Raw genomic sequence first — 23,778 nt, forward strand, 5'->3', positions numbered from 1 at the left:
GTACATCTAGTTTAACCATAAAAATAAACAAATAAATAAAAAATAATAGGAAACAATCCCATATACCCGTTCCTATACCCACAGTTGATCCAGAGGAAGGTGAAAAATCCCAGCAAAGCATGATCCAATTTGCTATAGCAGGGGGAAAAAATCCTTCCTGATCCCCCGAGAGGCAATCGGATTTCCCCTGGATCAACTTCACCTAAAAATGTTAGTACCCAGTCAGGGGCGGACTGACAACTCATGGGGCCCCCAGGCAATAGGAGATTATGGGGCCCCCAGTCAATAGGAGAAGATTATTGGGCCCCCAGGCAATAGGAGATTATGGGGCCCCTAGGCAATAGATTACGGGGCCACACAGTATACACACACATACAGTATACACACACAGACACACAATATACACACACTGTATACACACACAGAATACACATACACACACTGAAAGGTATTGGAGAGATAGGGCAGCTATAATCTTGGGAAAAATAAAATAAATTTTGACATACTGTCCCTGGTTTTATTGAGGCTGGCAACCCTGATGGGGCCCCTTGGTGGCATGGGGCTCTCGGGCAGTGCCGAGTGCCCGAATGATCAGTCCGCCCCTGTACCCAGTTATATTGTGTGCATTGAATGGCTTTTATTAGTCTAAAAATTAAGTTTTTATATTTCCTTGCTACGTCTTTGAACCTTTTTCTGTGTCCTGATGAAGCCTTTACGGCGAAACACGTAGACGCGACGCACAAGGGCTCAATGTACAAATTATATAATTTCATATGATTTTTATATTGTTTTGATATGTTATGATATTGTATTTTTCAATAAGGCTGCTTTCACACTGGGGCGGTATTCAGGCGTTACAGCGCTAAAAATAGCGCCTGTGTAACGCCTGAAAAAAACCGGCCCCTTTAACTCCAGTGTGAAAGCCGGAGGGCTTTCACACTGGAGCGATGCGCTGGCAGGACGGTGAAAAAAGTCCTGCCAGCCGCATCTTTGCAGCGGTGAAGGAGCGGTGTATTCACCGCTCCTATACCGCTCCTACCCATTGAAATCAATGGGACACCGCGGCAATACCGCCGGCAGAGCGCCACTGCAGCGGCGCTTTGCGGGCGGGTTTAACCCCTTTTCGGCCGCTAGCGGGGGTTAAAACCACCCCGCTAGCGCCCGCACACCGCCGCTAAAACGACGGTAAAGCGCCGCTAAAAATAGCGGCGCTTTACCGCCACCGCTGCTCCCGCCACAGTGTGAAAGCAGCCTAAAATAAAAAAAAAATCTACTTTCCGATTTGCTTCCATGCCTTAAAAGTCCGACCTGTTGATATCTATTTGGTACCTTCTTTGTTTTCCCTTTAAAACTAAGCCTCTAAATACCTTTATATCTTAAGGCAGGTCATGTGACTCCCGGCCGCTCTCCTACTCTGTTCTATGGGCTACATCGGGAGGAGCTGAGATCTCCCTCTCACATCAGCCGGCAAGGTCACGTGACCCCCGTGATGGCTGCTCAGCCCCTCCCGCTGTAGCCCTTAGATGGGGGAGGAGAGCGGCTGGGAGTCACGTGACCTGACTGAAGATATCTTAAAAAAGGTATTTAGAGGCTTTGTTTTCAAACAAACACTTACACTGTGTGTTATGGCAACAGAAAAGACACACACACAAGAGCTGACAGGCAGGGAGGGGGGAGAGGACAGTGGAAGAGGGTTAGAGAGGGGAGCAGGGGGGTGATGGAGGCATGTAAACCCACCATGGTAATCAGGCCTCAGAAGCCATAACTACCCTGGTTAGCAAGGAACACAGGAACAGGCAGGCTCAACCAGATATATTACAGCTTAGAGAGGGACAGGTTATACAGCACAAGTACAGTGCAGTTTAATCTGCTATAAGGCAACAGGATCTCTTTTTTTTTTTTTTTTTTTTAGGGTTACAACCACTTTAACTTTGGAGGGTTTTTCTTTTATGTCCTGTTGTATCTCCAGGACAGGAAGTGAAGGGAAATCTCCCCTGCAGTACACAGGAAACAAAAAAAAATGCCTGATAGAAATTTTAACCCTTCTCTACTCTCCTTTAAACAATATAAATTCTGGTTGTTGAGAGCAACAACTCTTTAACCTTCAGACCTTTAAATGAATGAGGCCCTTTATGATAAAGTACAACAAGGAAAATAAAAAAAAATCAGGTATCCTGGTCAGAACTGGATTACACAGGGCCATTAAAGTTAAACACCGGATCCAAAAACCTTCATGTAAATATATTCCTCAATAGCCAAAAAAGGGTATAAATCTACTTTGTGTGCATCAAATACCTTTGGAAACCCAGGTATTACCTTGTAAAATTAGCAGTGACAGCATCACTGTGCTGTACATAGCCTGTGCAGGGAGCAGAGCTGTGGGAGGGACCCAACAAGCTCCACCCACTGCAGGCTGTCTGCAGAAAACTACAGGAGGGGGCGGAGACAAGACCAATCATCCTGCACGAGGAGAGAGAGAGCAGAAGTGACCGGTCTTCATTACAGGAAGCTCCTGCACAGGTCTTGCACTGCACTGATCTGGAAGGAATACACATGGCACACCACGATTTAAGAATGCACATGGCTCTTGTATTTAGACACTATTTACTTATCTTGGAGTTCCGTTCTCATTACACTGCAGTTATGCCAGCATGTGAAATAGCTGAGTTATAAGATCAGAAGTTTAGCTCCCAGCCATGAAGAGTATAATTTAATTTGGCAAAACCTGCACTATGAGTCTGATACCTCAGGCAAACAGTAGCAAGCCAAAACACCTTTCTGCCACGTGTTAAAGCTTCATATCAGGCTTAGGAGTGAGATATACTGCGTATGGATTGCATAACCAGTGATAGACACACATTCACTTGGTTTATTTATTTTTTATTCATTTACATATTTTTATTGCTAGAGCTATGAAATGTATGAGAAGTAAAGCTGAGCTAATTGACATACATAAATGAATATATATCTATCCAAAATAAGTGAGATATTATGCCCTGTACGCACGGTCGGACATTCCGACCACAAAATCCGTAGAATTTTTTCTGACGGATTTTGGCCTAAACTTGTGATGCATACACACTGTCGGACAAAGTCCAATCCTTCGGAACGTGGTGACGTTCTTTACGTATGATGGGACTATGTAGAGGCTAGTAGCCAATAGTTTTGGTCTCGTAATTTAATCTGAGCATGCGTGGCACTTTGTGCGTCGGAATTCTCTACAAACGATCGGAAAAAGTCAGATCTGGTTTTGTTGTCGGAAAATTTTAGCTCCGACTCTCAAACTTTTTCCATCGGGATTTCCGACAGAAAAAGTCCAATAGAGCCCACACACGATCAGATTATTTTGTCGGAAAATCCTTTTCCGTCTGAATTTCTGACCGTGTGTGCAGGGCATTAGAGTACATTTACCATAGAAGGAAAGTGTTGGCTGCCATTGTTGACCTCCTGAAAATGCTTTTTTTCCTGGCTGTTATGTAGACTGGCTTCATTACATTTATAAAGTCACCCTTGTCTTTACCCCATGTCGGGTTATGAAGGAGGGTCCCTCCCAAATAGTATGCACTGACCTTTTCCCTTTCTCCATAGGAGGAGCGGTGGGGGACCACAGAAAGAAAACCAACTTCTCAAAGCTTATTTTGGATTATGAATGGTTTCCCTCATTCCATGTGATAGCGCTGAACTAATTATGAGGCATCCTGCCCTCAAGGAGCTTACAATCTAAGGTCCCTAACTCACATTCATACATACACATACTAGGGCTAATTTAGACAGGTGACAATTAACCCACCAGCATGTCCTTGGAGTGTGGGAGGAAACCGGAGTACCCGGAGGAAACCCACACAGGCACAGGGAGAACATGCAAACTCCAGGTAGGTACAGGCATACCCCACTTTTAAAGTGATTGTAAAGACCTTTTTTAAATTTTTTTTAAATAACAAACATATCATACTTACCTCCACTGTGCAGCTCATTTTGCACAGAGTGGCCCCGAACATCCTCTTCTGGGTCCTCCAGCGTCTCTCGCGGCACCTCCCCTTATCAAATAACCCCCTAGGAGAAGCGCTCTCCCAGGGGATTAATTTGTGGGCGTGCTCCCAAGTCCACCATTTGGCGTCCATAGTGCTGGACTCGGCCCCTGCCCCCTGGTGCTCGCGTCATTGGATTTGATTGACAGCAGCGGGAGCCAATGGCTGCGCCGCTATCAATCTATCCAATCAAGAGCCAAGAACCCCTGGCAAAGAGACAGTGGGTCCCCGTGGGTGAAGTTCAAGGGCTTAGATAAGTAAAACAGGGGGCTGGGGGGCCGATCACTGACAGGTGTTTTTTCACCTTAATGCATAGGATACATTAAGGTGAAAAATCATAGGTTTACAACCCCTTTAAGTACACAATGGGACCAGAGCATGCATGTAAAATGAAAATGTACTTAAAGTGAAGCAATACTTTTTTTTCACTTCTCAATTCATGTAAATACACTAGTTCTATGGGAAATCTTGGTCAGCTTGACATGGTAAGGTAAAAGAAAGGTGAGTACATGCTACTCCGGAGGGAAGGGTGGAGGGGGACCCGCTTTCTCTGCCCTGCATGTTACCTAACCATCACACCTACACTGTACACCCAATATTACTCCCCTCCAAATTACTGAAGTCAGGTGCTTGCGGTAAAGGGCGCTGTTAATGCATATTGTACATAGCCATTTTATACTATTGCGATAACAGTTTGAGGAAGGCCCTTTCTATGATTGTGCCCCTGTGCACAAAGCTAAGTGCATAAAGACATGGCTTAAAGAGGTAGTAAATTTCATTTGGGTGAATGGCAGCGCAATTGTCAATTAAAACGCACTGTCAAAAAGCAAAAAAATGGCCTGGTCATGAAGGGGGTAAATCTTCCGGAGGGCAAGTGGACATGTATGCACATTTTTTCGCATACGTATACAAGTTTATGCACATATGGGGGTTGATTTACTAAAGGCAAGTAGACTGTGCACGCTGCAAAGGGCAGTTGCACTCTGAAAGTGCAACTGCTCCAGAGCTTAGAAAATGAGGCACAGTCTATCTGCCTTGATTAAATCAACCCCACAATGTTTAAGCATAAATGCATTCTACTGGACAGAAAATTAAATGATTCTGGCCACTGGAATACATTCATGTGCATACGAGCATGTTTGTGTGCATTTAGATCTTTCTGCTGAAAAGCTCCTCTCCTGAACGCGCCTTTGGTGGGGTTTTTTCCTGCCTGTAAATGCTCCTCTTCAAATAATCCTGTAAATGCCTATATATGTATGGTCACATATGCTAACATAGAGGTGAACGCCTGTACAATCGGCATTCTTTAACCACTTCCTTAGCGCACTATAGCTGAAAGATGGCTACAGAGCAGCTCTGTTGTTCCCTCCTTGCACCCCCTGGGGCACTCTTTGTGATTGTTGTGAGCACAGATCAGGTTAAACGGCCAATCACAGCGGCCCTTTACCATGTGATCAGCTGTGTTCAATCACAGCTGATCACAATGTAAATAGACTTTCCGGTTATCTGCAGTACTTTCCTCACATGCTGGCATAGCGTCACAGGGGACATGTACACAGATAAGCAGTGCCTTGATTATCAGTGCCAATAAATACCACCTATCCAGTGGTGGCCCATCCATTAAGGGTGCAAGGGGTGCCACACCCTCTATAATGGCACCTCCTATATGTATCATGGATAGATTCAGGCACAGCATGAATCTATCCACCTCCACCGCAGCCACCCCTATTCAGGTGTCCGACCCTTTTAGGACGCCCCTTTTAGGATGCCGGGCGTCTGAATTACAGCAGCAGGAGTGCTTTTCTGAAGCACCTGATTAGAGCCATAGGCTCTAATAGGCTTCAAAATAGGGTGGACTCGGAGCGCAGAGCAATGCGTTTGGAGCCCACCCAAATGTGTTAGAAAAGCAAATGAAGAGCGGGTCTGATACCCATCACCTGATTGTCTGAAAGGACAGGTGATCCTATTGGATGCCTAGTAGGAAGAAAGAAGAGATGCACGGCTGAAGTATGGAGGAAAAAGGAGCCACCGCCTGTCGAACAGCTCACCGCTGCCTGACCAGCTGCCCGTCCCACAGTTCGCTGCTGTCACCCGCTGCCTGACCCGCTGCCCATCCCACAGCTCGCCACCATCACGCACTGCCTGACCGGCCACTAAAATGGGGTAACTGCCGGTCAGACAACGAGCAGGCGGGCAGTTTTGCTGGTTAAATGCTGCCGAGGGGTCACGGTGGCTGCAATGGATGGGCACAGTGGCTGTAATGTATGGGCACAGTTGCTGTTATTGATGGGCACAGTGGTTGCTATTAATGGGCACAGTGGTTGCTATTGATGGGCACAGTGGCTGCTACTGATGGGCACAGTGGCTTCAATGGATGGGCACAGTGGCTGCTATTGATGGGCACAGTGGCTGCAATGGATGGGCAGAGTGGCTGCTATTGATGGGCACAGTGGCTGCAATGGATGGGCACAGTCACTGCTATCGATGGGCACAGTGGCTGCAATGGATGGGCACAGTGGCTGCTACTGATGGGCACAGTGGCTGCAATGGATGGGCAACAATGGCTGCTATTGATGAGCACAGTGGCTGCTATTGATGGGCACAGAGGTTGCAATTGATGGACAGAGTGAGGTTGCAATCGATGGGCACATTGGTTGCAATTGATGGACACAGTGTTTGCAATTGATGGGCAAAGTGAGGTTGCAATTGATGGGTACAGTTTCTGCAACTGATGGGCACAGTAGATGCAATTTATGGGCACAGTGGATGCAATTGATGGGCACAGCGAGACTGCAATTGATGGCACAGGGAGGCTGTAATTAATATTTTTTTCAGAATTTTTCAGTTTGTTTGCGTCTCTCCAAAAATTTTGAGTATCAGCCACCACTGTGACTATCTGTGCCCATTAGTGCTGCCTATCAGTGCCCATCAGTTACACATATCAGAACCCACTTATCAGTTCAGTGCTCATCAGTGCTGTATATCAGTGCAGCCTTATCAGTGCCTCCTGATCAGTGCCCCCTCATCAGTGTAGCCTATTAGTGCCCATCAGTGAAGCTTATCAGTGCCCATCAGTGCAGCCTCATCAGCACACATCAATGAAGGAGAAAAACTACTAATTTGTAACATTTTGTCACAAAAAGTGAAAAAAAGTTGTGTTTTTTGTTTTTCGAAATTTTGTATGTTTTTTTTATTTTTTTTGCATAAAATAAAAACCCAGTGGTGATCAAATGCCACCAAAATAAAGCTCTATCTGTCTAAAAAAAATTATAAATAGTTCATATGAGTATAGTGCTGATTGACCACGCAATTGTCATTCAAAGTGCAACAGCGCTGAAAGCTGAAAATTGGCCTGGGCAGGAAAGGGGTAAAAATGGGCAGTAGGCAAGTTGTTAAGCATGAGGTTGTATGCTTGCTCCAGGTCTGTGGCTCTTAGAACACTGAAGCAAGAGGCTAAATCTGGCCAAGTGGCCATAGATTTTTTAAGGTTTCTGTCCTTCGGCCTTTAGAAAAACAGATTCCTGCAATCACACTTAGCCCTTGTACACACGGTCCGACATTACGACAACAAAATCCGTCAGATTTTGTCCGAAACTTGTGTTGCATACACATGGTTGGACAAAGTTGTCGGGAAATCCGATCGTTCGTAACGTGGTGACGTTATTTCATTAGGACGGGACTACGTTCAGGCTAGTAGCCAATAGCTTTGGTCTAGGAATTTTATCTGAGCATGTGTGGCACTTTCTCCGATCGGAATTCTCTACAAACGATAGGACAAAGTCCCATCGGACCATGTTGTCGGAAAATTTTATAGACCAGCTCTAAAACTTTGTCGGTTGGATATTTTCCGACGGAAACCACACACGGTCGGATTATCTGACAACACGGTCCGATCAGACATTTTCCGTCGGAATGTCCGACCGTGTGTACAAGGGCTAAGAGCATGAATGGACTATTTTCCATTAGGCACCTTCCACTTAAGTTATTTGAACTATTGAATTTTATTGTAGGAAACAGTGCCAGCAGGGCCATACACTGCGCAAATATTGGCTGAACCAGCAGGGACTGGCTGAAACTTGAGCAGTGTATGACTTGCTAAAGTATGACAGGCAGGGAACTAATATTTTTAGGATAGGTAGAAAAAGACAGCCTCTATGTTTCCTTCGTGTCAGGTTACCTTTAGGGGCAATTGTCTTGTTGCCTAATGTATCTGCAGGTGGCCACTATTAGTTTGAAGATGTGTCACCATCTGACCAGTAAGCCCCCAACAAGTCCGGAAATGATCTTGTCAGTAGGCCCAAGGGCAGCAACAATTGCGGATAATGACATGTGGAATGTGAAGCATTTGATTAATATGCATTCAGTAGCCTGCACTCTATTTATTAGAGGCTATATAGTGGGGCTCCAGTCCTGGAGGTCTGCCTTACATTATTACCTTCATCAGTTCATTTTGTGGCTCACTTCACAAAAGTAAAAAAGTAAAATAAAACAGAAGTACACGAATGTCTCAGTGTGTAAAGAGCCATTAAAAGCCATCTAATATCTATAGTTTGGTACATGCCTGAACTCTGAAACAGTGCATGTTTGGATTAGAGATATCGGCCAAGCTTTATCTTTTAGCCTGAGGTCAATTCAGCCTAATAGAATGTAACGCGTGTATAAAAAAAGAAAAAGCAAATGGAAACTATTTCAACAATTTGTACCTGAACTCTCCTGTACTTTCACGTCCTCTATCCCTGTATTATGTACATTATATTTGGCAAGCCCATTGTAATTGGATGAGGAAGATGACCGTATTTACGAGATGTTTAAAAAGTTTGATGAATGTTATCAGAAAACAAACAAAACTGAAGATACAAACAAATTACCCTTTAGGGCCGGTTCACACTGCGGCGCGAGGCGAGGCGACACGGCTCGCCTCGCCTCGCTCCCGCAAGTCGTCCCCATTGAGTACAATGGAACCGTTCTGAGAGGAGCGACTCGAGTCGCTCCGACTCAGAAAAAAGGTTCCTGTACTACTTCGGGGCGACTTCGGGGGCGACTTGCATTGACTTCTATGCAGAAGTCCTCTGCAAGTCGCCGCTGACCCCCCCTGCAAGTCGCGGCGAGGAAGTCGGAGACGCCTCGCCGCGGCTCGCAGTGTGAACCGGCCCTTACTGGCCTTCAAAATAATCTCCATCCTTCACAAAATCACTTTTGGAAAAACACTTTTGGCAATGTTCATAAAGCTTCTGGAAACCGTCACCAAAGGCCTCTTTAAGAATCAATTGCAGAAGCGCTGTCACACATTCTTGGATTGCCGCCATGTCTACAAAACATGCGTTTTTCATGATGCTCTTGCAGGCAACTCTTTTTGGGTTGCAGGGGAAGACAGTGAATGCCATTCCATTGATTACCGCTTGTATTCCGGATCGAACTAGCAGCACCAGGTCTCATCATTCGCTGTGACGATGGTTCACAGAAAGGATGGATCCTGGTCACACATGGTAATGAAATCTCCAGAGATTTCCATCCTTTTTGCTTTCTGTTCGTCTGTCAGTTTGTGTGGCACAAACCAGGAACAGGTCTTTCACTTACTCAAATCTCTGCGGACCATGGTGCGCACTGTGTCGTTGATAATGCCCATTTTCTCCACCATCAATCGTAGATGCTGATCTCGTGACAGCTTTTGCCGCGCTTACTCAATCAAGTCTGAGGTTCTGCATGCCGACCTAAACGTGGCTCATTCTCTTCATGCCTTTCCCATCACTTCAACCAGTCATAAATAAATTTTCTGCTCACGGCTTCCATCCCATACACTTGCATCAACATTTCATGCGCCTCCATTGCCGTATTTCCCCAATTTGTATCAGAACACGATGTTCACTCGTTGCTGCATTTCACTGTGACTCTACCTCTCACACTGACTAGAATTGACTGCCCACAGCGGGTTTATCCTGACGGCCACATGTACGCCATGCTAAGTGGCACTTCTCAACATGTGTTAAGATCCGCGCGCACCTGACCCATGTTGCCGTTGAAATATCAGACCATTCACCAAACTTTTTAGATGCACCAGCAGTTGTGACAGCGGTTCTGCGATCGATTCCTAAAGAGGCCTTTGCTGACAGTTTCCAGAAGCTTTAAGAACGTTGCCAAAAGTGTGTTGTAAAGCATGGCGATTATTTTGAAGGCCAGTAAAGGTAATTTTTTTGTATCTCCTGTTTTGCTTGTTTTCTGATACCATTAACCAAACTTTTTAGACACCTCTTAAATAAGGTCACCTTCTTTAGTCTCTGTCACCTACATGCTAAAAAGGGTGGCACACAAATCTTTTTCTTGATAGTTAATATGTCATATTTATATATGAATAGATTGTCATTGTAAACTTTTAAACTTGAACGTCAGGTATGGATTTTTCTTTTGCATGGTTATATCGGTCCAGCTTGGACCAATATAAGTATACATATTGCATGCCTGGCTAATCCTTGTGGAAGCAAAAAAAAACATTTTAATAGCCACCACTACCAGCTGTTGCTACTAGGGGCAACCCTTGCTGTCTTCCCGGTGGAGTGCTGAGTGGTTGCCCTTCTGCATAGTAACCATGCTTGGCTTGGCATGGGCACCATTCAGAAAACATCTGCAAAGCTTTCTGTGACTGGACAATGTGGAGACAATGAGTTCGACCCCCTTTGGTTACTATGCAGCGGGGCAGTCACTTGGCACGGGCTCCAGAAGATAGTAGTGGAGACTACCACAATGATTGTCTGCTTTCACTGGGATTGGCCAGGTATGGAATATGTACACTCAGGCATGTACTGGCCATCAGGACTACCGGGAGATTCCCGGTGGGCCGATGGCTCAGTGGGCCGGTCTGGTGCAGTCCTGGAGCCGCTCCTCTCTGACAGTGAGTGATCTCGATTTCACTCCTGTCAGGAGGAGCACTTTCCGTGATATGCTGGAGAGAGCATTAGGCTTTCTGCTCCCTCCAGCCTGCAGGGGGAGATAGACACGGTCAGCAGACTTTCCTTCCTCTCTCCCCTATCACTTGTTATCACATGACTGGAGAGAGGAAGAAGAGAGGCTGCCTTTAGAACTGTGAGTACATGTGGGAGGGGGACACTCTGATGTAAGGAGCTGGTGATGGGACACTCTGATGTAAGGGGCTGGTGATGGGACTCTAATGTAAGGGGCTGGTGATGGGACTCTAATGTAAGGGGCTGGTGATGGGACTCTAATGTAAGGGGCTGGTGATGGGACTCTGATTTAAGGGGCTGGTGATGGGACTCTGATGTAAGGGGGTGCTGATGGGACTCTGATGTAAAGGGGGTGCTGATGGGACTCTGATGTAAAGGGGGTGCTGATGGGACTCTGATGTAAAGGGGGTGCTGATGAGACTCTGATGTAAAGGGGCTGGTGATGAGAATCTGATGTAAAGGGGCTGGTGATGAGAATCTGATGTAAAGGGGCTGGTGATAGGACTCTGATATAAAGGGGCTGGTGATAGGACTCTGATGTAAGGGGGTGCTGATGGGACACTCAAAACGTCAGTGGGCCGGTCTGGATGACGTCCAGGGCCAAATTTCTGTCCCAGTCCAGCCCTGTGTACACTTACATTGCTCCAAGCTGGATCAATGTTACTGTGCTTTAAAAAAAAAACATACTGTACCTGGAGTTGAGCTTTGGAATAGCTAAGGGACATGTCACATGGACAATTTTGCTGCTAGTGACACATCACCAGTAGTAGAATCACCAAGGAGAAGCTTACATTTACCTTAAAGCTCAACTCCAGGTAAAATATTTTTCCCCCATGCAGTAGGGCTGTGCCTGCACTGCATGGGTTACCTGCTTGTTCTGTCTAGGGGTGAACACAGAGTCTATGCTCACACGATTCTTTCGATGTCCAGTGTTGGACTGTTCCTGACGTCTTCATGTCCAGAGCCGATCTATGGGCGTGATGACATCAGGAACAGTCCACCGAACAAAACCACTGGATCACGAGGGGGCAGGAGCTGAAGGGATTGGTCTTGTGCTGGGAGGATCGGAGGATAAGTATTTCTCAACTTCCTGAATCCCTAGACAAAAACAAGCAGTTGTCCCATGCAGTGCGGACTCAGCCCAACTGCATGTAAAAAAAAAAATTTGACCAGTTCAGGTTTCAAGCTCAACTCGGGGCTAATTGTTAATTAATTTTTTACAAAAACATTCAGTGAAATAACATTTTTTTTTTAAAAAAAAGCAGCTCTTGCTGCAATGCTTTACTCCTCTTAAGCATTGTCCACTGCAAGCATTCATGTTTCCTACTGGATGTCCTTAGTATTCCCAGTCCAGTGTCATTTAACCCTGTGGACTGAGAATATAATGTGGGTGTAGGGCATCAAATACCCACCCCTGAGGGGATGTCACTTTGGCTCTTTGGCTCCCTGTATAATAATGCGTAGAGTGGTGCTCAGTCATGTCATTACTTCTGCACTGTTCTCTGCATCAATGAGATCCACCCAACCAAGGAGAAGAGGAAGAGTACCCCATGACAAGCCTGAAGACTTCTAAAGAAGGTGATTACTGTATATATATAAAAATATATATATATATGAAAATAACTGCAGGGGGGCTTTCATGGGAGCTACTAAGTGGGGGTGGCTGGCAACCCAAAAATGGACTGTGATAGAATTACTCCCTCGGCTTGGAGTGCTGCTGTATCTCACTGGCTAGTGAGGGAGATGTGTAGGAGCAACATTTCATTGGTCCAAATGGAGAGGGAACGGCTCTGTAACAAAAGATAAATGGTCAGTTAGCCATCCTAAAGTGGCAAGTTGTTGCCAGCAACAGAATCACTCAAGTGACATGAGCCTTCAGGAAAACAATCCTGAAAAAATAATCATGTTAACAATCTCTTCTTTTAAAATAACTGCCTGCCTGACCTACCTACACCAGGCTCTAAGTACTTTCTGAGTCACTGGGCAACAACAAAGAGTTCTGACTTTACCCAGACTTTAAAAGGCACCCTTTCGGAATTTATACATTCAAGAGGTGCCAGGACTTCGATAATTATTTATACAGAGCAGTGATAGGAAAATAATGATTCAAAGAGCTCACTGGCTGTGGTTAGGCAGCTTACATGAATACAAGGCTACCTTCCCGTGGGTACCCAATAAGGCCACTTAAAGCATAAACGACCAGAAGGAGCCCTTAACCAAAATGATAAGAGTTCAAGCTGCTTTAATTGTTTACGGGGGACAGAACAAGTCTCCCTGCATCACGACTTAAGACCTAGACAGAACTTTAAATGCACTCAAGTAGAGATTTTGTTAAAATAAACTGTTTAGGTTAAATCTCCACCAGTTATGCTGGCATTATTGGCAATATTCATTAAAGTGGTTGTATACAGGGGCGGACTGACAACTAATGGGGCCCCCGGGCAATAGAAGCTCATGGGGCCCCCTTGGGCGCCACACCTTGCCAGGGAGACAAGGGGGGGAGCACACAGGGGGAAACTGGAGGGAGAACGCACACGCACTCACACAAACACAGGGAGACACACACACACACACACAGGTGGACACTCACACACCACACACAGGGGGACACACTCTCACACAGGGAGACACACACACACACACCACACACGGGGGGGGACACACACGAGGATACACTCACGCACACACACAGGGGGACACGCACACTCACACAGGGGGGGAGGACACACTCTCACACACACACACACACACAGCCATGTACTGGCCATTGGGACTACCGGGAGTTTCCCGGTGGGCCGATGGCTCAGTGGGCCACTCTGATGTAAGGGGGCTGGTGATGGGCCACTCTGATGTAAGGTGGTGCTGATTGGACACTCTGATGTAAGAGGGTGCTGATTGGACACTCTGATGTAAGGGGGTGCTGATGGGACACTCTGATGTAAGGGGGCTGGTGATGGGACACTCTGATGTAAGGGGGCTGGTGATGGGACACTCTGATGTAAGGGGGCTGGTAATGGGATCCTCTGATGTAAGGGGGCGCTGATGGGGCACTCTGTTGTAAGGGGGCTGGTGATGGGATACTCTGATGTAAGGGAGTGCTGATGGGACACTGATGTAAGGGGGCTGGTAATGGCTGGTAATGGGACCCTCTGATGTAAGGGGTGCTCATGGGACACTCTGTTGTAAGGGGGCTGGTGATGGGATACTCTGATGTAAGGTGGTGCTGATGGGACACTCAAAATGTAAGTGGGCCAGTCTGGATGAAGTCCAGGGCCAAATTTCTGTCCCAGTCCAGCCCTGCACACACACACACACACACACAGGGGGACACACACACAAACACACAGGGACACACACACACACACACACACACACACACACACACATATGGGAACACTCACACGGGGACACTCACACACACACACACGGGGACACTCACACATATATACGGGGACACACACACACATACGGGGACACACACACACACACACACACACACACAGGGACACACACACACACATACGGGGACACTCACACACGAGGACACTCACACACGGGGACACTCACACACACACACATACGGGGACACTCACACACACTAACACGAACATACGGGGACACACACACACACACACTCACACACACATACGGGGACACACACACACATACGGGGACACACACACACACTCACACACACTCACACACACATACGGGGACACACACATATGGGTACACACACACACACACATACGGGGACACTCACACACACACACATACGGGGACACACACATATGGGTACACACACACACACATACGGGGACACACACACACACTCACACACACTCACACACTCACACACACATACGGGGACACACACATATGGGTACACACACACACACACATACGGGGACACTCACACACACACATACGGGGACACACACATATGGGTACACACACACACACATACGGGGACACTCACACTCACACACACACACACACACACACACACATACGGGCACACTCACTCATACACATATGGGGACACTCTCACACTCACTCACACACATACGGGGACACTCACACACACACACACATACGGGGACACTCACACACACACACACACATACGGGGACACTCACACACATACGGGGACACTCACACACATACGGGACACACACACACGGGAGGGCACAGGGACACACACACAGGGGAGGACACACACACGGGGAGGACACACACACGGGGAGGACACTGGGTTGGGGGGATGCAGGGCCCCATGCATCTGTACCGCCACCCCCCCCAGAACTTGTAGCAGACCCAGGCTTTACTTACCGGCGGATGCCGATAATACTTTTAATGGCGCAGCTCCCCGCCGACCCCTGCACTCTTCTGCTGTGCCGTATCTCATGCCGATTACAATACGGCTAACTCCGCGCTGCTCCCCGCCGGTCCCTCCTTCCCTCCCGTCCGTCCCAGGTGCTTGTACTGTATGCGTTGTGACATCACCTGGGACGGACGGGAGGGAAGGAGGGGCCGGCGGGGAGCAGCGCGCCATATTGTAATCGGCATGATCGCGGCATGTGATACGAGCACAGCCGCTTCAAGTGGCCTCTCATGTGGCCGAGACCGGGCCCCCAATGACCTCGGGCCCTCGGGCGGCACCCGAGTGACCGACTGGTCAGTCCACCCCTGGTTGTATAGTCTATTTTTTTACTTTTACCTACAGGTAAGCCTATAATAAGTCTTACCTGTAGGTAAAAAAAAATATCTCCCAAACCTGTATGGTTTAGGAGATATTCCCCTGGCAATGAGCCGCTGTAGTCTACAGCGGCGCATGCGCACAGGGGTTTCTTGGCTGGAAGGTCGGCAGACGCCGGACCTTGCCGGAAAGAAATCAATGACAATATTGCTGCTCCAGCCACTCACAGTGCCGGAGCCGCGATATCCGGAAGACACGCTGAGGGAACATGTCAGCTCCCTCGGCGTGTATTGGGCGAGATGTCGGGGTCTCGTTCTAAGGTAAGTATTTCATAATGAGCTAGTATGCTGTGCATACTAGCTCATTATGCCTTTTCCCTTACAGGTATGAAAAAAAAATAAAACATTTCAGCGGGTTTACTACCGCTTTAAATCTCTTTTTGAGTCCAGTTAAAGTTCTGACTAGAAGGTAAGCCTCAATGAAGGGGATTTTTTCCCCACAAACGTGCTGCCTGTTTATTTTTGGGAACCATTAAAGCCCAACTCTGGGAAACTTGAAAATTCAAAATACTCCCTTGCAGGAGGACTGCGTCAGCACTGCAGTGGTTAACTGCTTATTAGGTCTCGGGGGTACAGAAAAGAAGATTTACTTACGGTTTCCTGTGTGTTACTAGACCAGCCCTGAGCGTCTTCTCCACCATCAGTCCATGGTCCTGATGCCCTCAAGACTGATGCTGGATCTATAGACCTGCATTAAATATGAGGACACCAAGGGGAAATCCACTGCCAGAGTGTGGAGAAGTGCTTCCTACCAGAGGATCGGGTAGGAAAATGGGCTTTTACTCTCCCCAAGAATAAATGTCCAGTTAACCCTTGCAAGTGTGTCCCCACTGCAAGGAAGGACATTCAAGTTTCATAAAGTTGGGGTTTCCAACTAGCTGCACTCTTTTTCCATTTTGGTCTGGTGCTTCTTTAGCTGGCTTATGTTTTGAGTGGCTTTATCCAGAGTTTGGCTGCTTCATTCTCGTTTCAGGTCAGTGACTCAAATAATTAAAACCAGAGACAGCCAGGGAATTCGTATTCTTAGAGGAAGAACACCATATTTCATATTGTACCAATTTTGTTTAGGTTTCTTGATCAAGAAGGGTAATTCAGTAAGACTAAGTTAAAAATGAGCTTAAAAAATTAGTTCCCCTTTGTCAAATAAACTGCCTATGTAGGTAAGGGGCAGCTTTGACTAAAGATAAATGATTCTCTTGCTATAGGTGTAGGCCAGAGGTGTCAAACGCAATTCCTTTGTGGGCTGCATCAGTAGTATGGCTGCCCTCAAAGGGTCAGTTGTATCTGGGGTGTGCTACGTACAGAGTGCAGGATTACGCTACATACAGAGTGCAGAGTTCACAAGTGCATTATGAATAGAATGCAGAGTTCAGGTTACGTTACGTAGAGAGTGCAGAATTCAGGAGTGCGTTACACACAGAGTGCAGGGTTTAGAGGTGCGCTCTGCACAGTGTGCAACCCCATCCCCAACCGTCCCAAAGGTTCATTGTTCTCTCTCTCAGGTTCTGGAGATCTGGCTCTATTGTGAGTGCTTGCAGGGATCTGTTAGATCCAGGAGCTGCTGAGAGCAAAGCTGTCTCTTGTAAACACAGAAGGCTTCTGTGTTTACAAGTGGCAACGTAGGGTGAGAATCAGAGATGTGAAGGCCACATGACAAAGCCTGGTGGGCCGCATTCGGCCCGCGGGCCTTGCATTTAACATCTGTGGTGTAGGCCATTTACATACCTCCCAAAGACTGACATCATCTCGCTCTGCTTTGTTGCTAGGACGTTGCTAAGACAATCCCATTCAAATCCCCTCACATGCGCTCTCTCTCCCATGTCGCAGTAGCTCTGAGCTCTGCAATGCTGTGATGAAGTAAATAGAGAACCACACATGTGTGAGTATCAAAGTCTGTGCCTGTAATGATGGTGAGGTTTCACAGCAACATTCTAGCAACAAGGCAGGATGGGATGATGTCATCTTTGGGAGTTTTTTGGCAAGGCTTCAACAGGTATGTGTAGTGCCTGCTCCTATAACAAGGGCATTATTCAGCTTTGGTCAAAGTTCCACCGTTTGTTTTATTTAGACTACAGGCACTCCTTACCTGCATAGGCACTTTTTTGGTAAAGTTGAACTACCCCTTTAATTAATAACTCACTTAGTTGATATTGGGATAAGGCACAGGGAGGGATTTTATCCATGTTATCCTATTATGGACATCCCACTATGCAGAAAGGAAAAACACCAATAACAGATTATGCTGTAAATTCAGTGCTTTTTAAACAAGTCTCGGCCATTGTGTTCATCAAGTGAAGTCATCATTTAATATTGGCTCCTCCAGTTCACAAGTATTACACTTGGCTGATTGTATGAGCACCACCAGCACTGTACATTACAGGACCACTTTTATCTCTGAGAACCATCTAAAAATGTTCAGTCCTCCATTTCAGAAACATCACAGGACCTCCAAGCAATGTTCTTGCATTAAAGTGATACTAAACGTGTCCCCTAGGCTCCAGGACAGGCTCTCTCAGATCTACATAGTACATAAAGCATACCTCACCCCACTTAGGACTGCTAAATATAATGCGAATCAATCTACGCTCTGCTCAATGTGTTTCCTTGAGACTGGGACGTTTTTCCATCTTATCTGGGCTTGCCCCAAACTGCAGGAACTCTGGAAGCAAGTAGTGTCATTTCTACATGATGTCATGGGCTCCCCTCTGGCCCTCGACCCCAAACCCTGTCTACTAGGGATATTTCCTGACGTATTGGATAAAATTACTAGCACTTTCTTACAGGAAACTTTGTTTTCTGTTCGAAAGGTGATAGCTAGACAGTGGATGAGGCCCCTTCCACCCCGAGTTGAGGACTGGAAGCGGGAAGTTAATTTTACTCTCCCATATAAAAAATTTTTGTATAAAAACAGGGGCTGTCCAGCTAAATACCATAGAATCTGGGATAAATGGTTGCAGGAGGTTGCCACGTGTGATGAGGGAATTTGATGTTCTGTTACGATGACTAACATGTCACTACTGGGACCCTTTGTTCTTTGTCCGTGATGTATGATGACTACTGGTTTGGAGAAATGTATTTCCTTTATTGTTATGGCTATGATGCAACACCTCTTTAATGTTTGATATGTACCTTTGTGACTGTACTCTTGCAATGATGTTCAATAAATATTACCTGTTTGAATGGAAAAAAAGTGATACTAAACACACACTGGGGGTTATTTACTAAAGGAAAATCCACTTTGCACTGCAAATGCACTTGGAAGTAAAGTCGCTGTAGATCCGAGGGGGACATGCAAGGAAAATAAAAGACCGCATTTTAGCTTGCACATGATTGGATGATAAAATCAGCAGAGCTTCCCCTCATTTCAGATCTGCCCCTTAGATTTAAAGTGACCGCACTTCCAAGTGCACTTGCAGTACAAAGTGGATTTGCCTTTGGTTAATAACCCCCACTGTTTAATGTACACTGTCCCTTATATTTCTCTATGTGCAGGATGGCACTGTAATTATTTTAATACAAAAAAAAAAATTGAAGTACCTTCTTTCTAATCAATATACAGCTGTCACATGACCCAGCTCTTTCCCAGCCTGTCTGCAGGGAAACATAAGCAGGAGGAGCTTCTAGGAGCTGGTCACATGTTTAAAATAAATAAATAAATAAATAAACAGCCTTTGGAATACAGAGTAAAAATAAACAATGAATATCGATAAACTGTTTTAAATTGTTATACAAATAAATATTTGAATATTTTTTTTGGCAATAACAGGGTGTGGGTGGATTTCTGCCAGTCACAGGCTGTGTCACGCCCCTCCAGCCTGTGTCTTAGAATAAAGGGGAGGTGAAGCCTCCATCAAGCTACATGTAATATCCCACCCCCATTGGGAGTGGGCTGTCATTTACACAGAGATGAAACAAATCTTTCTACATAAGTTGTACTTGTTTATCTGCGGTACTCACTTCTCTACATCTGCTCAAAGTCCAGAATTTATACAGCTTGTCTGATCTATCATAAAAAGGGGGGGGGGAGAGCTGAAATAACACACCGCACAGCTCAGTTAGCTCTGACAACTGATTGGAGGGAAGGGACACACTCCGTTTCAAACAGCGAACAGGAACAGAGCTGAGGCTGTCAATCAGCTGGAGCTCCTTCCCCTGTCACCATTATTCTCTTGGTGTCACTGTCTGGAAAACTTGTCAGAAGTGACTGATGCAGAATAACAGAGGCACAAGGCAGCAGACAGAAATTGGATTGAAACAAGTACACACTATAGAGGGATATGCTTTCTTCATATTTCTTGTCAAAGGTTTACAACCACTTTACAACCACTTTAAAGTAACCTCTGCCTCTTGTGATCAGGATTGTTACTGTAGTGTCCTAATAGTGTTAGTGTAGGTAAATTTAAGCTTATTACCCATTGTAAGTTATGTGAGTCTGTAATTGGGTTGGTTTACTGCAAGTCAGGCTGAGTGGCTCTACAGATGCAGGTCTATGGTACCTCCCCGTGGATCTATAACTTTATAGAAGCTTCTGGAAGTTAGTGGGTGGAGGTCAGGAGGTTCTGATCTGCATACTTTGGGGAACTTGGCCAATCCCCATACAGAATGTTCTGGCAAGGTGGCTAGGTCACCCCTTAAATATGGTGGAGCCATGCCAGCAGGGTAGTCAGGTGGAAGATGGAGTGCTGAGGAGGCTGTCGGGGGCCTAGAAGGCATCCCCTAGGTCTAGGGGGGGCTTTGCCTCCAGACTGGGCTCGAGCTTGCTGGGAAGAATCCTTTCAGTGTCCAGTTTGAGAAGTAATCTTGCCTAAGAGCAGCAGGGAGCAAGGAGGACAGAGTGAGCACATCAGAACACCCAGGGCATCACAAAGGGAGAGACTGCCATATGTAGCAAGATTTCAAAAGACAGCACTGTGCTTAACAACTTAAGGATCAGAAATATTTTCCCCCTTAAAGACCAGGCCATTTTTTGCAATAAGGCACTGCGTTGCTTTAACTGACAATTGCGCAGTCGTGCGATATTGTACACAAAATTTGTTTGTTTTTTTTCCCCACAAATAGAGCTTTCTTTTGGTGGTATTTGATCACCTTTGCGGTTTTAATGTTTTGCATGATAAACAAAAAAAGAGAGACAATTTTGAAAAAAAAAACAGGATTTTTTACATTTTGCTATAATAAATATCCCCAAAAAATTTCTTCATCAATTTAGGTAAATATGTCTTCTACATATTTTTGGTAAAAAAAATTGCAATATTGATTGGTTTGCACAAAAGTTATACTGTCTACAAAATAGGGGATAGATTTATGGCATTTTTATTATAATTTTTTTTTTTTTACCAGTAATGGTAATCAGCGATTTTTAGCAGGACTGCAACATTGCGGCAGACAGATCGGACACTTTTGACACTTTTTTGGGACCATTGACATTTATACAGTGATTAGCGCTAAGAATAGCCACTGATTACTGTATAAATGTCACTGGCAGGGAAGGAATTAACACCAGGGGACTATCAAGGGGTTAAATGTTCCCTAGGGAGGTGTTTCTAACTGTGGGGGGAGGGGACTGACAAGGAGTAGAGAGAGAATGCTGTTCCTGATCACTAGGAACAGCAGATCTCTCTCTACTCCCCTGACAGAACGGGTATCTGTCTGTTTACATTGACAAATCCCCGTTCTGAAGAGTGATCGCGGGTCTCCAGCGGACATCGCAGCGGCCAGCCACGGGCTCTTACAGCGCCCAACGTTCACGTACGCTGATTTGTGAAGCCGTGCCAACCTGCCGCAGTATAATGACGACGGCTGGCCGGCAAGTGGTTTAGCTGAACATCTTTTTGCAGATAAAAAAAAATGTGTTATTATTTTTTTTGTTGTTGGGAGCCTGGAAAGCATTGCACTTGTGATCAGCAGATAGTGGGTGCTATGCAGAGCTCTTGCATACTCTGTATGTAAGCTGTTTGGCTATATATCATGTGGCCAAGCAATTACACACTAGCGGGAAGCATCAGTGAACTACCACAGGCATAGTCTTCAAAATAGGGTGGGCTCGGTTCGCAGAGGATGTGTCTGGAGCCCACCCAGGTGTGTTTCAACAGCGAATGAATATTCGCTGTTGAAACACTGATTCTCACTCCGGCCAATCAGAAGCAGGTGTGAGACCCGTTTTCCGGTTGGCCGAAAAGAGAAGACTCCCAACTGGCCGCCAAGGAGGAGGGAGGAAACGGAAGCTGCCATCGCTGTGATGACCAGGAGAACAGGAGGCCGCCGAGCATGGAAAGCTGCCGGTGATGGGATAAGTGCTACCTACCAACCGGCCCGAAGGGGGGTGGTTTGGCATACTGTTTGCCCCTCCCCAAAAAACATTTCCACTGGCCGCCACTGCCTTTAAGCCTTTATCCCCTGTCCTGGGAGATCTTCAGAGCAGCAGCCAGAAGGGTTGGAAGTACCTGCAGGCAGTGGAGCTGGGAGTGGTTCTACAGAGGAGAGGAGATACTTCTGCATGCGGTTTTGCAACACTGTGTTATTTCCCAAACGGGACTAAGGGTTCCTAGTCCGCAAGGGACTTTTGCTGACTGATCCTTAAAGACTGATGGTGTCCAGGAAGGAGAACAGTCCAGGATCTTTTCTCTGTACTTATGAGGGACTTTGTCCACATCTGTTGTTTCAGTCAAGTTGGGCATCCCATAAACCCTCTACCCCATCCAAGTTGTTATCCCTAATAAAACAACAACTAGCCCAGGGACTCATTTCTTGTGTCCAGAAGCAAGTGGAATTTGCGTGTTGCCTGGCTGTGCAATAATAGGGGAGCCAGTTACCAGCAACCCTGCAGGGGTAATGCTACATTACATATCTACTCTAATACCGCGTACACACGGTGGGAATTTTGGGCAGCAAAAGACAGATGAGAGCTTTTCATCGGAAAATGCGACCATGTGTATGCTCCATCGGAATTTTTGCTGGCCGAATATCCTCCAGCAAAAGATCAAAAAGAGAGCAGGTTCTCAATGTTTCTATCAAAAATTCCGATCGTGTGTATGCAATTCCGACACGCAAAAACTCACGCATGCTCAGATTCAACTACGATACAGAATCTATTGGCTACTGGCTATTGAACTTCCCTTTTCTAGTCCCGTTGTATGTGCTGTACGTCACTGCGTTCTTGACCGTCAGAAATTTGGTGTGACCGTGTGTACGCAAGACAGCTTGAGCAAAACCTCATCGGAATTCCATTGGGAAAACCATCAGAGCTTTTTCCGACCAAAATTCCGATCGTGTGTTTGCGGCATAATAAAAATTTCCCTGCCGCAGTCCCCAAGAGCACTAGCCTGACTTAACCCACACCGTATCACTATTTATGATCGGTAATTGCCTCCAGGAATGTCAGGAGTCAGGTAAGCGTTTAATAATCTTGGCAGGGCGGGGGAGGCGGAGATGGGGAGGTAAGAGTAATTACTGTCAAATTTGGGTTCTCAGTACTCAATCGATGTACTGATCATCATGTCTAGTTTCCAAATCCAAGACCTCATTATTCATAGCCATTGGAGTCAGTCTCAAAATATAAGTGAGATATATGGAGTGGATCCTAAAGGCAGGTATGCATTAGGGAGCATTCCAACAAGGATATATGAACTAAGGTAGCCAGATCTTTAGTCAACTTCTTTTTATTTAGGAGTCTTTAAAGCCGGACGTACACTAGTAGAATTATTTTCAAAAATGTTGGTTTTCTGAACAGTTTTTGATTTTCTGACTGTTGGCGAGGGTCAAATTAACGGTTCTTGTTTACTGCAGTGACCATAAAGTTTGAAGGAGGAGAATGGAAAAAAAATTCAAATTCATTTGTAACACTTTATGTGGTTTTCATTGGGGAAATACATTCATTTTAGAATCAAATGTTAATTGCAAACAAATTTTTGAAGTTCTTTGAAACACCATCGGTCAGGTCTCTGCTGGCATCATCACACAGACATTGGAGCTGCAGTACATTGAGAAAGGGTTCATTCAATGCTACAAAACACACCTGATTGAAGCTGAACTCCAGGCAA

The 23,778-nt window shown here is 45.9% G+C and overlaps 1 protein-coding gene across 3 annotated transcripts in view; it reads right to left on the reverse strand.

Annotated features, from left to right (window-relative positions):
* COL14A1 (collagen type XIV alpha 1 chain) overlaps window positions 1-23,778 on the reverse strand; it is a 258,472-nt gene that overhangs the window by 217,299 nt on the left and 17,395 nt on the right. The gene's annotated exons all lie outside the window — the stretch shown is intronic.

This window comes from Lithobates pipiens, unplaced genomic scaffold (genome assembly GCF_037356315.1).
Source record: "Lithobates pipiens isolate NorthernLeopardFrog02 unplaced genomic scaffold, aLitPip1_a1.2 Scaffold_19, whole genome shotgun sequence".
NCBI lineage: Eukaryota > Metazoa > Chordata > Amphibia > Anura > Ranidae > Lithobates > Lithobates pipiens.